General features: G+C 41.6%; 1 long non-coding RNA gene across 1 annotated transcript; it reads right to left on the bottom strand.

The window, feature by feature from the left end:
• Positions 1 to 6,024: 6,024 nt before the first annotated feature.
• LOC134808805 (uncharacterized) lies at positions 6,025 to 8,252 on the bottom strand. The gene is made up of 3 exons (XR_010152590.1): positions 8,139 to 8,252; positions 7,908 to 8,028; positions 6,025 to 7,767 (listed from the first exon to the last, which is right to left on the bottom strand). It is a non-coding gene; the product is annotated as an uncharacterized LOC134808805 (long non-coding RNA).
• Between the last annotated feature and the right edge of the window lie 7,328 nt (positions 8,253 to 15,580).

The raw sequence follows: 15,580 nt of genomic DNA, 5'->3' as shown, positions 1-15,580 counted from the left end.
AGAGCCTTCAGGCTCCGCTATGGCAGAATTTGAAGGTGGCAGGTAGGATGGTCCCAGAATGCAGTTGATGTTGAAGAGGTGCACACCACTTAGTGAATGAGTGGAAGCCTTTGGTGAAAGGCAGAGTTTCTACATGACACAGATCAGATTCCACTTTGACTGGGGCCAATCAGTGAAACAGACACATCTGCAGAACTGGAAATGGAGGACAAAGATTCAGTTGATGTGTTCCAGAAGCAGACAGGAGGGTCTATTGAGAACATACTCACTGCTTTACTCCAGAACTCTGTTCCTACAGACCAAGCAGACATTCTCACGTAGAAAATTGCAATATGTTTCCATCACATCTACTGGTCCAGCATCCCTTTCTCTCTTCTTCACTTTCCTGTTCCTCATTCCTTTATTGTACATAAATTATCGGGCGTAGCTGTACAAACATATTGATAATTTTTGTTTGCTTGTTTGTTTGTACTGAATGAACAACGATCATTGATTTCCAATGGCCATTGAGTCATTGGTGTTGAGTGATTTCCAATGAAGACAGCTGAGGGAAAACACTGTGTCTGTGAAAAAGACTCTCTTTCTCCACCAGGGACTGCTCACTCACTGTTTATCTCTATATTCCAGGACTTTAGCAACAACAATATAAAAAATATAGTGATCCTTTAGGTTTGTTGGGGGCAGGAAAAAAAAAGGGGGAATAACCTTTGCATACATTGTTCAATTAGAAAATTTTATTTTTAAAAATAGATCATTGTAACGCTAAGGACAATTTTATAACTTTTTAAATGTAGCTGTTACACATAGAACAAATCTGTCCTCACACAGGACTAAGTGACAATTAAAAGAACAGAACAGATTCCAGATATGTTCTTCTTCAAATCCAGGATCTGGTTGTTTAAATACACATCTTGTGTAAAATGAAAAGAAAACATTTAATATATAAATAAAAACAGGAAGTAAAGTTTCTCTAGCCACCAAGTGTGTTGGTTGGACTGAAAATGAGGAAGAAGGGGTTTCCGTCTGCAATAAGTTTGAAGTCCCCCCAGGAGCCAGGGAACTGTCCACAGCCTCTAAGGCTGCCCCCTCCTCTTCTGCCTGGAGCAGGGTGTGTGAGATTTCCATGCCCTGACCCAGGAGGTACATGGAGGGTGAGAGGTTGTCTGTCTCACACCCAGGCAGACATCCCTGGTCCAGGGCCCTCTGGAAGATATTCCCAGGGTCTCCGTAGGCTGCCAGGGTCACACCCTTCCAGAAAAGTTATATAGGTAAATTGACCCAAGAAGGGGTCAGTCCATGGGTGATACCAAGCCACATTGCACCCTGGATAGAGGGCAACACATCTCATGCAACTGCAAACTACAGTAAAGGTCTATCTGCTGACAAAATCTGAGAGGAAGGAAATGAGACATCCTCCTTATGCTTTGAAGGAAAAAACAATAGGCTAGAAGTGGTTGACTCATGTGTTCATGACTGCCATTGTCAGGGTAAGCTGAGAAGGGCATGAGCTCAGAAAAGGACTGTGCCACATGACAAGCTGGAGGGGGTGTGACAGGAGAGAGAGGAAGATGACAAACAGACTATGGGAAGCAAAATGGAAGTTCCGCTTCATGGAAACATAGTACATTCTTTCCTCACAATGAAGAAAAAAGGAAGGAGAAAGAAACTTGACGACAGGCTTTATTTTAAAAAGAAAAAATATATTCTATAACGAAGTCCTAATTCGTCTGTGGGTGTTGTATCTGTGCTTTCATGCAATGATTGGATGAAACCTGCTACCAGCACATCAATCCAATTGGCAACAGCATTCCAAAAAAATAAGAAAAAAAAATAACAGGGTGTGTACTCTCGCCAAAGACACCTGAGAAACTCAATTTCCATGCATTACCATGAGAAGAAAAAAAAAGTACCCAGGTTGAATCGGGGACAGGACTAATCACTCCTGGGATGAAATACATGCAAATAGATTAAAATGGTGCTTGTGGTGCATGCGTATGTGCATGTGTGTGTACTGTGGTGTGTTTGCCACTGAGTATGAGAAACGTTGCCTGCTTGAACTAAAGGAAATGCTTAGTCCTGTGGAATCCAGAATCCTCCCACCTAGTAGGTGGCTCTTCAACCTCAGGTTTCAGTCTCAGCACCTTTGAGAGCAGCCACACAGCAGACCAATTGCCGTGAGTGGGGGACTTCGTGGAGGATGCCAAAGGTTTTGTTGGGGGCTAGGCCCTAATTTGGGAGAATTCTGTGAAAGAATACATTCCCACCCACATCCGGGAGCTAAGTCCTCATTTGGGCTCCAGAGGCAAAGTGGCCACTTCATTTCTCACCTCTCTGCTTTCTTCCTCACTCTGAAGTTGGCCACCAGGTGGCGGCGGAAGATCAAAGATAATATCACTAGAACCAGAGCAGGCTGACGGTCTTTTCTTTTTTACTGACAAATAATAATTTTATATATTTATGGGATACAATGTGATCATTTTGATATACGTATACATTATGGAACGATTCCATCAAGCTAATTAACGTATCCATCCACTCACCAATTTATCTTTTTTTGTAGTGAGAACATTAAAAATTTAATTTTGCAATTTTGAAATGTACAATACATTATTCACTGTGCTCACCGTGCAGTGCAATAGATCGCTTATTCCTCCAGTCTAACTAAAGCTTCGTATCCTTCCATAAATTATTTCCTTTTCCCTATCCCACCCTTCCCCCTGACACAGCCTCTGGTAACTACCTTTCTAGTCTCTATTCTTTGTTTCTGTGAGATCAATATTTTAAATTCCACAGCTAGGTGAGATCATACAGTATATGTCTTCCTGTTCCTGGTTTATTTAACTTAGCATAATACCCTCTAGTTCAATCCAAGTTATCACAAATGACATAATTTCCTTCTTTATAAAGGCTAAATAGTACTCCATTGTGTATATACACGTCTTTATTCATTCATCTGTTGAAGGACACTTAAATTTCTTCTATATCTTGACTATTGTCAATAATGCCAAAGTAAACACAGGAGGGCAGATCCCTCTTCAATAGCCTAATTTGAATTCTTTTGGATATATACCCAAAAGTGGAATTGCTGGATCATAGGATAGTTTTTTTTCTTCAATTTTACTTTAACTTCCAGGGTGCGTGTGGGGCAGGTGCAGGTTTGTTACATAGGTAAACATGTGCCATGGTAGTTTGCTGCACAGATAAACACATCACATAGGTATTAAGCCCAGCATGCGTTAGCTATTCTCCCTGATGCTCTCCCTCCCCCATCCCCCAACAGGCCCCAGTGTGTGTTGTTCCCCACCATGTGTCCATATGTTTTCATTGTTAAGCTCCCACTTAGATGCAAGAATATGCAGTATTTGGTTTTCTGTTCCTGTGTTAGTTTGTTGAAAATAATGGCTTCCAACTCCTTCCATGTCCCTGCAAAGGACATGATCTCATTCCTTTTTATGGCTTCATAGTATTCCATGGTGTATATGCACCACATTTTCTTTACATGGGATACTTTTATTTCTAGGTTTTTGAAGAACTTCCATACCATTTTTAGAATGGCTGTACTACTTTACATTCCCACCAATAGGGTACAAGGGTTTCCTTTTCTCCACATTCTTGCCAACACTTGCCTTCATTGGTTTTTTTGATAAGAGACATTCTAACAGGCCTGGGGTTACAGACATTACTGTCTTCTATTCTCATTTAAGTGGTCAGAATGGTTTATTTAAAGTCTTTAAATGACCTCGAATTCTCCCATTGAAAACGGTTTCTCATGGTATTAGCATAATTTCAAACTACTCATCAGAATGATAACGTGCCATGTGAGATGACATGGGGTGGGGAGAGCAACTGAGAGAGCTGCAGCCAGAACACAGACAAAGGAGGAGAAGGGCTGGGATGCCTGTGGAGCTTGTGGTGAAACTTAACAGACAGAGAGGAACAGGGTAGAATCAGAAAATGAAGCCAGCAGAATTCTTGCACCACAGATCAGTGCTGCAGCCTGGGAGCAGGTATCCTCTCTCCACATGTAGAAGAGTGATGCAGTCTTTTGCCTGCAGATACAATTTCACTCTAATAGGACCATTTCTTAGCCCCACCGCAACCTCTGAGGAGGCAGAGAGGCTGAAAGTTAAGTTAATCACCAATAACCAATGATTTAATCAATCATGCTTATTTAGTGAAGCTTGCAGGGAAGCCCAAAATGAAGGAGTTCCTAGAGCTTCTGGATAGCTGGATACATGGCAGTTCCTGGAAGGTAGGGTGCCCACACCAAGAGAGGGCCCTGAAGCTCCAGGTAGACGTTGTCAGAATCCAGTTGAATTATACAACACCCAGCCAGTGTCTGCTGCAGAATTGGCTGTTGATATAGAGAAATCTCGATAAATTTTGGTGACCAGAGGTCACAGAAGTATTCTGTATTGATTGTTGAGTGAGGAAAAGGAAATACACTTCGGCTGATTTATTTTTTCTTTTTTGAGACAGAGTCTTGCTCTGTCTCCTAGGCTGGAGTGCAGTGGCGTGATCTCGGCTCACTGCAAGCTCCGTCTCCCGGGTTCACGCCATTCTCCTGCCTTAGCCTCCCTAGTAGCTGGGACTACAGGCACCCGTCACCATGCCTGGCTAAGTTTTTGTATTTTTAGTAGATACGAGGTTTCACTGTGTTAGCCAGGATGGGCTGGATCTCCTGACCTCGTGATCCGCCTGCCTCGGCCTCCCAAGGTGCTGGGATTACAGGCATGAGCTACTGCGCCTGGCCTCGATTTATTTTTTCTATATCTCTCTGAGTTCGAAAAGTGAAAAATAAGGTGGGAGTGTGTATATATTAATGACAAAACTTGTTCAAGAGAAAGATGTGTCAAACTGGCATCTACAAAGAAGTAAAATGGTTTTGATAAACTCATCCCAAGAAATGCGGAGAAACAGTTCTAAGAAACACGTTCTATTGGAGCAGGCCATCGCGTTTGTGAAAATCTCCCTGTGTAATATTCACATGCAGCCTGGGTTGACATCCATAGCCTTAGAAGAACAGAATTCTCTTTGTCATGAGCTGCTCTAAGGGCAGGGGTGACCTTTGTCTTTCCTCATCTTAATGTACCACAGGGAGGCGAGGACTTCAGTAAGTGGGATTCACAGCAAGGTGCAGATTAGAACTCCCTACAGAGGGTTTCACCATCCTGTGAGGTCCCATCCCAGAGATTCTGATGGGGTGACCCAGCTTAGGGCCCAGGCATCAGCAGGCCTGAAGCCCCCAGGGGGCTCTGATGCACCACCAGGGCTGGGAAGCTGACCCCCAGAGGGTCCAATGCCCAGGGAACTTTTTCCCCTGAGATAATGAGGAGAGCTTCATGGACGACTTCGGGCCTGGGGCAGAGGACTAGTGTGTGACTGAGGAGCTCTTCTTAAGATAGACTCTGGAGGGGTGCATGGGTTCTATACTAATGTGTTTTTCAAATGTGTTTCAGGCTATTTCTCTTCTTGATGATATATCAGGAAATGCTTGTGTTTAGCTTTCGAGCTTAGGGAAATTCATCAAACCTAATGAAAATTGTCTCCATAATTTTCATGTAAATAAAAATGATTTCTAATTTCATGATAGAATGCTCCAAGAAGTCTGTTTTCATCTGGCTGATAGAAGTAAAAAGACATTCTATTTTGTCTTTTTTTTTTTTTTTTTTGGTGTATATGGAAGTAAAACTACTACTCAGATTTCTTTGGTGACACATGAGGAAAAAGACAGGAAAGAAAAGATTTGGGCTGTGATGGGAAGTGGTTTCTACCTGTTTTTCTGAGGGTGTGACTTCAAAAGAGTTAAATCACACACACCACTACAACAATTAGTACTAGTGATCCTTTTTTAAGGTAATAAAATGGAAAATACCCCATGGACACAAACATGTTCAAAAGGTATTTTTTTCCCCTCAGGTCTATTTCCACAGTCATAAAAAGAGACAAAATGATTATATGATTGGACTGCTAACTCCATTGGACATTCTATAACTCACTCAGCCACTCATCCCCCATAGAGGTGAGAGGAACAGGCAGTAGGTTTTATTAGTCATGTTACAGTCATAGTAAACAGATGTTTTAATGACAGCTTATTTGAGCTCCATTGATCCTTTGAATCCATATGAAAAAGCATGCCCATATGTGACCACATTCAGGTGCACTGGGAACCACAAAGAAAGAAAAAAATATTTCCTCCAATGTTCATTAATTGAGATTTTAAAGTGATGCTTCTTCCATAGAACCACAGGGTGGTGAAAATGTGACAGGGGCTGCTGTGATTTCCAGAACGAGCTCCCATCCTCTGGGGGTCCTGAGATGGATTGATCCTGGAGTCCAACACAGGATCCAACACAATGGATTGATCCTAGAGTCCTCTCAAAAGGAAGGCAATGGTCCCATTGGATGGAACATGGGTGGCTGAAATCCTGGGGGGAGCAGCAGGACACGCCAGGGGCTGGTGGCCAGGCAATGCTCACCACAGCTGGAGGAGCACGTGGGGGTATGTTGCTGTGGTTGGCAGATACATCTGTTGCTACTGCAGGAGGAGGAAGAGTTCCTGTTCCTGGCAGTGCTGGAATAGGCGTTAGCTGGATCCCAGCCTGCGGTTCTGTCCTTTTTCTTTTCCTCTGGCTGCTTCGGATCCTCTCCGTTTTCTACCGAGTCTGCAGCCCTTGACAATCAACTTATTAAAGGATTTCTCAGCAGCCACTTCTGCAGCCTGCCCTGTGGAAACCTGGATGGAAAGCACTCTACTGTCTGCACAACAGTGATCATTCAGATCGTCAAATAATTAGAAATGATTATTTAGATCTGTCTCAGTAATGGCATCACCGAGATCACCAACACAGAGTGTGGTGATAACCTTGTCCTCTGGTGGATCCAGACAAGGTATGGTGAAGCCTGCTTTAGAGGCTTATCTGCTCCGGGGTCATTGATTCCATAATATTGGATTCAGTCTTTAATATTCTTATCAGCAAGGTGATCATCTGGATCTGTAGGCTTCTCATGTCTGTATGGACCCTCCTCTTCTCCCTCACATTCTCCTTTCACTCAGAAGGAGCAAATGTGCGTATTCCTTTGGTAGTAGCATGTGGTCTGCGCCAGTTTGAGCAGCATGTCACTGGTATATGTGACTCTCTCCAGCAGGCCAACTGACCATGTTCCATCAGAGTCCATAATTGCTCGCCTATATTCTGCATGTAGTACTCTTCATTGATGTCTGACTCTGGCAAGTCATCTTTTAAAGACAATTCTGTATCATGAACCTGAATGGACAGGCCATAGTCTAGGACTAAGACATTCACTCTTCATTGTCCTGCAGGCCTGGCACACTTCAGTCTTCTTGAAATGCATGTGGATCCCAGGATACCAGCAAAACACTGTGAATAGCCTAGAATAGATTTTCAATTTTTTCTCATACTTTTCTTTGGTCATTCATATTTGGGTTTTCCCTAAGACATGTCTGACACAGAATGGAGAAGTTTGCACCCTCCCAACTTTGCCTATTTTAGGATTGGAATCAGGAAATGTTGCCATCCTGAGAGGGTCTAGAGGCAGTGGTAGCTTTTTGAATGGAGACAGGACCACCACCATTGTGTCAGCCCAGCTTTTCCTTCTGCCCCTGGTTCTTGAGATCTTGAGATCATGAGAAATTTCCTTTGAAAGTATGTGATTCCTCTTTCTTGATTCAAGGTGAAACTCTCTTCCAAGGAATCCCCATTCTTGTAGGAAACTCTGGATTTCCTAGTCTCTCCAAGGACTGGCCTACAAGGGACAGAGAAAAGTGAATACACCTTGAAACTACTCAGAGTGTATATTTGAGTGACTTTCAGAGACCCTCCCTCCATGCCACCAAGGCCTAAGCATGACCTTGTGTCTGTTGGTGGGAGATGATAAAACCTTACTTGGCAAGTTTGAAAACGAGGATTGCTGGGCGAAGTAATGTTCAATCTTTAAACTCATGGACATATCAGGAAGCATCTGTGCGTCTGGATATTTATGATGCTCAATAATGGATAAAGACACCTGAAAAGTGAGTGAACAAAAGAATTTTCAGGCTAAATATTCCTTCCCCTAAAGGGTTCTTCCTTTGTTTCAGGCATAGCGATCTGGCCTGAGAAGGGGCCTTGGGTCACCTTGTGGTCACCAGGACTTGCTTGCAAGAGTTCCATGTATAACAGGCCATAGACTCATCATCTGTGGAGCCACTCCTGTTGCCCAGAATGAGAATTCATGGCTGCCAAAAGTGCCTGTGGTTAGAACAGAAAGATTGCGAGTTGGTGGGGGAAGAGAGCTAATCCAAAAATTAAAGAAAAGGGTATTCAAACATGAGATAATCTCTTTATCATGCCTTTCCTATAAGTTGATTAAATACGGGAAATCACAGTACTGAAAATAATAATCTAAAATTCTAACTACTAAACTTTGAGCTACGATATATGTGTCACTATAAAGTAATAGAGAATTTATCTCAGTCCAAAATTAATAACAAAGAATTTCAAAATCAGTTTAGAGCTTTGCCTTCTATGTATGTGAAAGAACAAGATCCAGACTCCCTCCAGCATCAAACAAGTAGAAAGCCAGATCCACTATGTGACCTAAATGTGTCCAGATGCTAGAAAGTATCTGATAGGGGCACAGGACAGTGGCCTGGAGGCTGAATCCAAGGGAGGGGACCCCCCGGCTGCCCCAACTCAGAGCCTGCAGAGAGCGTCCAGGAGGCAGTGCAGTGAGGCAGGATCCCGACAGAGCATGGAAATCCCTGAGTTAAGGAAACAGGATTGATGATATAAGGAGAAAGGTGGCTGGAAGACACAGGGCTGAGTACCAGAGAGTAGGAGGGAGTGGCTGAACTGAGGTAAGACTGGAAAGTAGAAGATGGGGGGTCACTGAACCATTGGCAGATACAAGGGTAATCACCAATTAAACAAATTTGTCCCAGTGAAAGAGGAAAAAGGAACCCTGCCTTTTTCTTTCAGAGCATTTTTAAAAGAAAACTTGTCCCTATGAGTTTCTTCTCTGTCCCCTTGTGACGTATGGAAGTCTCCAAAAGTTAAGTAAGCCGCTTACCAACTTCCAACCAGGACTGTCTTTCTCAAGGGCCTGGGAGCCATCTCTCTGAAATGGAATCATTAAGGGAGCGAGTTCCCATGAGAGGGTAGGAGCCCAGCTTCCGCCAGTGCCTGGCTCTAACTTACTAACCTACTCCTGCCATAAACTATGAGACACTGGTCTTTTCTTGTCATAAATGCGATTAGTGAACACAGTGGGTACCCTTGAGGGACATGTAAAAACAGTGCTGTCAAGTCCCTTCCTTGAGGACTGGTTACTGTTTATCTCGGGAACACGCATGCACTGGTTGTAGCTGCCTGGCTATGCACGAGGGTGAGATTTCCTTCTTTCTTGCAATGTGCTAGGTTATTATCTGTTTTGTGCATCACAATGCGGTTTAATGATTCTTCAATGAAACTGTTTTCTTTCTCTTCTATCTTTCCGGAGAGATTTCCTGAGTTGGCAAGAGACTTTGTTGTTAATCATATTCCCCACCACAGGTAGTGACATCACTATGCTAGAGGGGAGCTGAAGACCTGAGTGGCAGCATCTCTCCCTGCTGCCTCAGCCAAGGCCCCAGTGCCCAGGAAGGGATGCCACCACCTGGAGTAGAGCCTCAGATGGGAGCTAATATCAGTAACTTGATATTTCTGCTTGGATAATGGGCAAATTAGAGATAGCTCAGTTTAATCCATTCACAACCAAGCATTTCAGTTCTGGGGAAGACAGACTAGACATACATGTCTCTATTCTTCCCAATAAGTACAACTAAAATCCCTGGACATTATACATAAAACTAAATGGAGAAAGCTCCAAAAGGTGGAAGAAAGCAAGCATACTCTTCATGAACCAAAGAAAGATGTGATAACAGAGTGGGGTGAAACATGGGTTTCTTTGCCCATATACTGTAGTCTTGGAGCTAAAGAAACTGGCAACTCAGATACACCAATGGGCAAAGGCAAAAAAATAAAACCAGAAAACTTTTATCCAGTGACTGCCCTACTACAGCCAAAACCACTGAAAAACCATGGCTGCCTGCCCACGTATGCCACCAAAAGCCAAATGAGAGGCTAGAGTTTCACCTATGCCAGGATGAAATGCAGACAGCACCATAGGCTTTCTTTCCCTCTTGTGTTTTATAAATTGTATTTGATGCTTTAAGGAAAAATGGTAAGATTTTCAACTATGATAATTTCTGTATATAATGTAATATCTTGATCACACACTAAAAATGCTATACTCAAAAATACTATAAATAAAACAGCCACTGCTCCCTGGACTCCTGGAATATATTTATGGGACTTTAGGCACCTCGCTGGAGTCCTGTGCTCAGAACACAGCCTGATGAGCCACAGTGTCATATTTTAAGTATAGATTCCATGCCTCATAGTGTATTTGCTGAGTTATGCAATTATAATCTCAGTCTAATTTATTTTTGTTCATCTCTAAAAAGACTTTGTGCTATTTGTAGTCACTCTTCATTTTCTTCCAGCCCTAGACACCATTAGTTTATATTCTGTCTCTAGAGATTTGCCTTTTCTGGACATGTCTTATGATTGGAATTCTCCAGTATAAGGTCTCCGGCTTCTGCTTTCTTCTTAGCTTTTTGAAAAGTTTACTCCTCTTGTACCATGTGTCATTACGTGCCTCAATTTTGATTGCTGAATATATTTCATTGTAAAAACATATATATGTATGGTTTTTATTTTACTTTAAGTTCTGGGATACATGTGCAGAGTGTGCAGGTTTGTTACATAGGCATACATGTGCCATGGTGGTTGGCTGCACCTATCCACCCGTCACCTAGGTTTTAAGCCCTGCATGCATTATGTATTTTGTAGGGTCCAGCCCTACAGGACCTGTGGGTTTTCTCTTTGTGTGTGGAGACAAGAGATCACAGAAATAAAGATATGAGACAAAGAAATAGAAGAAAAGACAGCTGGGCCCGGGGGAGCACTACCACCAAGACGCAGAGACCAGTAGTGGCCCCGAATGCCTGGCCGCGCTGCTATTTATTGTATACAAGGAAAGGGGGCAGGGTTAGCAGTGTGAGTCATCCCCAATGATAGGTAAGGTCATGCGAGTCATGTGTTCACCAGACAGGGGGCCCTTCCCTATTTGGTAGCCAAGGTGGAGAGAGAGAGGGGACAGCTTATGTCATTATTTCTTCTATGCGTTTCTTGGAAAGACTTTAATATTTTCACTAATTCTGCTACTGCTATCTAAAAGGCAGAGCCGTGTGTACAGAGCGGAACATGAAAGTGGACCAGGAGCGTGACCGCTAAAGCACAGCATCACAGGGAGATGTTTAGGCCTTCGTATGGCTGCGAGAGGGCCTGACTGCTGTCAGGCCTTCCACAAAAGGTGGTATAGCAGAGTGTTCTCTAAATCCCCCAGGGAAAGGGAGACTCCCTTTCCCGGCCTGCTAAGTAAAGGTTGCCTGCCTTCCCAGGCACTGGCGCTACCGCTAGACCAAGGTCTGCTAAGTAACAGGTGCCTTCTCAGGTACTGGCGTTACTGCTAGACCAAGGAGCCCTCTAGTGGCCCTGTCCAGGCGTGACAGAGGGCTCACACTCGCCTTCTGGTCACTTCTCATCATGTCCCTTCAGCTCCTAACTCTGTATGGCCTGGTTTTCCTAAGTTATAATTGTAGGACAGAAGTTATTAATAAAAGAGTAATGCTACAAACTAATGATTAATAATATTCATATATAATCATGTCTATATTCTATTTCTAATATAACTATTCTTATTCTAATTATTTTCTTTATTATACTGGAACAACTTGTGCCTTCGGTCTCCTGCCTTGGCACCTGGGTGGCTTGCCTCCCACAGTATTTATTCTAACGCTTTCCCTATTCTTGCCCCCAACCCCCTGACAGGCCCTGGTGTGTGATGTTCCCCTCCCTGTGTCCATGAGTTCTCATTGCTCAACTCCCACTTATGAGTGAGAACATACGGTGTTTGGTTTTCTGTTCCTGTGTTAGTTTGCTGAGGATGATGGTTTCCAGCTTCATCTATGTCCCTGCAAAGGACATGAACTCATTCTTTTTTACGGCTATGTAGTGTTCCATGGTGTATTGTTTTTCCTTATTCTCACTGGTTGATATTTGGGTTGTTTACCCATTCAGCTATCATGAATAGTGCTGCAGGGAGCCTTTGTGTACACATAGGTTTTCCTATCTTTTAGTTACATAACTGATAGTGTCACATGAATAATTTGCAAATATTTTCTCCCATTCAACAAATTGTCTCATCACTGTTGATTGCTTCCTTTGCTGTGCAGAAGCTCTGTAGTTCAATATGGTCCCATTTTCTAGTATTTGTTTGTTGCTTGTGATTTTGTGGTCTTAGCCATAAAATCTCTGGCTAGATCAATGTTCAGGAGGGTTTCTCTTATGTTTTATTCTAGTAGTGTTATAGTTATGGGTTCGTGTTTCAATCTTTTATTTTGAGATGATATATATATCATATATCATATATATATTTTGAGTTGAGATATATATATAAATATATATATTAGAAGCTAGACTTCTATCAGTATATATATATACTGATAGAAGTCTAGCTTCAAATGAATTGAATAGCTTATGCATATAGCTATCCAGTTTTTTCAATACCATTTATCGAAGAGGGTATCCTTCTCCCAACGTATGTTCTTAGTGCCATTGTTGAAAGTCAGTTACCTGTAAATATGTGGTGTTTTTCTGAATTCTCTATTCTGCTCTATTGGTCTCTGTGTCTATTTTTATACCAACACTATGCTTTTGGGGTTGCTCTGACCTTGTATGATATTTTGAAATCAGGTGGTACAATGTCTTCAGCTTTGTTCTTTTGCTCAGGATTGCTTTGACTCCAGGCTCTTTGTTGGTTCCATACACATTTTAAACTTCTTTTGTGTGTGAAAAAGTTGGTATTTTGATAGTGATTGCATTGAATCTGTAGACTGCTTTGGCCCATTTTAACAATATTAATTCTTCTAATCTATGGGCTAAACCACTAGCTAGACAAAAAAATTATGGGCATGGAATCTATGGGCATGGGATGTCCTTTCATTTTTTTATGTACTCTTCAGTTTTTACATCAGTGTTTTTTAGTTCTCCTTGTAGAGGTCTTTCACCACCACAGCTAAATTTATTACTAGGTATTTTAATATTTTGTAGCTATTGTAAATGAGATGGCTTCCTTGACTTCTGTTTCAGCCACTTACTTATTATGTAGAAATGCTCCTGATTTCTGCATGTTGATTTTGTGTCCTACAACTTTGCTGATCATATTTATCAAATCTAATAGTTTTTTGGTGGCATCTTTATGTTCTTCTAAATATAAAGTCGTGTCATTTGCACAAAGCAACAATTAAACTTTCACTTTTCCAATTTAGATGCCTTTTATTTCTTTCTCTTGCCTGATTACTTCGGCTAGGACTTCCAGTACTTTGTTGAATAGAAATAGTGAAAATGAACATCGTTGTTTAGTTCTAGTCCCTAGCAGAAAAGATTTAAGCTTTTCCTTATTTAGTATAATGTTACCTGTGGATTTGTCATATATGGCCTTTATTAAGTTGAGGTATGTTCCTGTAGGCCTAGTTTGTTGAGCGTTTCTATCATGAAAAGATGTTAAATTTTGTCAAATGCTTTTTCTGCATCTATTGAGATGATTGTATGGTTTTTGTATTTCATTCTGTTAATGTGATGTATTGTGTTTATGGGTTTGTGTGTGGAAATCCATCCTTCCATCCCTGGGATAAATCCTACTTGATTGTGGCATGTTATCTTTTTGATGTGCTGTTGCATTCAGTTTGCTAGTATTTTGTTGAAGATTTTAACATCTTTATTCATCATATTAAACTGTAGCTTTCTGTTTTCATTGTATCCTTGTATTGTTTTCATATCAGGGTAATGCTTGCTTCATAGAATGAGTTACAAAGAATTCCCCCCCTTCTATTTTTTGAATACTTTGAGAAAAATTGATATTAGTTCTTCTTTATAAGTTTGGTAGAATTCAGCTGTCAAGTTATCAAGCCCCAAGCTTTTATTTGCAGAGAGACATTTTATTACTGTATCAATCTCATTTCTCATTATTGGTTTGTTTGGGTCTTCTATTTCTCCCTGATTCAATAGTGATAGTTTGTATGTGTCCAGGAATTTAGATATTTTCTCTAATTTTTCCAGTTTGTTATCATGCAGTTGTTCTTAGGAGTCTCTGATTATCTTTCATACTTCTGCAGTATCAGTTGAAATGTCTGCTTTTTCATTTCTGATATTGTTTATTTGGGTCTTTTCTCTATTTTTTGTCTAGCTAGTGGTTTATGAATGTTGTTTCATGTTTTCAAAAAAAGTTTTATTTCATTGGCCCTTTGTATTTTTTTTAAGTTTCTAGTTTGCTTACTTCTCCGATTTTTATTATTTCTTTTTTTGTTTGTTTGTTTTGTTTTGTTTTAAGACGGAGTCTTACTCTGTTGCCCAGGTTGTACTGCAGTGGTGCCATCTCGGCTCACTGCAGCCTCTGCCCCCTGGGTTCAAGCAATTCTCCTGCCTCAGCCCCCTGAGTAGCTGGGATTACAGGTGTACTCCACCACACCTGGCTAATTTTTGTATTTTTTAGTAGAGAAGAGGTTTCACCACGTTGGCCAGGCTGGTCTCAAACTCGTGACCTCAGGTGATCCAGCTGTCTCAGTCTCCCAAAGTGCTGGACTACAGGCATGAGCCACTGCACCTGGCCTGATTTTTATTATTCCTTATGCTTATGTTGAGCTTAGTTTGTTCTTGCTTTTTTGGTTTCTTGAGGTGTATCATTAGGTTGTTTACTGTAAATATTTCTACTTTTTTGATGTAGGTATTTACTGCTGTAAACTTCCCTCAACACTGCTTTTGCCGCATTTCATAGTTTCCAATATATTGTGTTTTCATCTTCATTTTTAAAATATTTGTTTGGATTTCTGTATTAACCCAATGGTTGTTCAGGAGCATGTCATTTAATTTTCATGTATTTGTACAGTTTTCAAAGTTCCTTTTGCTACTGATTTTTGGCTTTATTTCACCGTAGTATGAGAAAATACTTGATATGATTTCAATTTTTAAACATTTGTTAAGACTCGTTTTCTGGCCTAACAGAGGGTCTATCCTGAAGACTGTTCCATGTGCTTCTGAGAAGAATGTATGTTTTGCAGTCATTGGATCAAGTGTTCTGCAGATGTCTGTTAGGTTCCTTTGGTCTAAAGCAGCGGTGCCTAACCTTTTTGGCACCAGGAACTGGTTTCGTGGAAGACAATTTTTCCTTGGACTAGGGGAGGGGGATGATTTCAGGATAATTTAAGTGCATTACATTTATCATTAGATTCTCATAAGGCGCATACAGCCTGGATCACTGGCATGTGCAGTTCACAATAGGGTTTGAGCTCCTATGACAATCTAATGCTGCTGCTGATCTGACAGGAGGTAGAGCTCAGCTTCGCTGGCTCACCTGCCACTCACCTCCTGCTGAGCTTCCTGGTTCCTAACAAGCCAGGGGTGGGTATTGGTCTGTG

This window comes from Pan troglodytes, chromosome 18 (assembly GCF_028858775.2).
Source record: "Pan troglodytes isolate AG18354 chromosome 18, NHGRI_mPanTro3-v2.0_pri, whole genome shotgun sequence".
Lineage (NCBI taxonomy): Eukaryota > Metazoa > Chordata > Mammalia > Primates > Hominidae > Pan > Pan troglodytes.
This window is presented reverse-complemented; position numbering and strand designations above follow the sequence as displayed.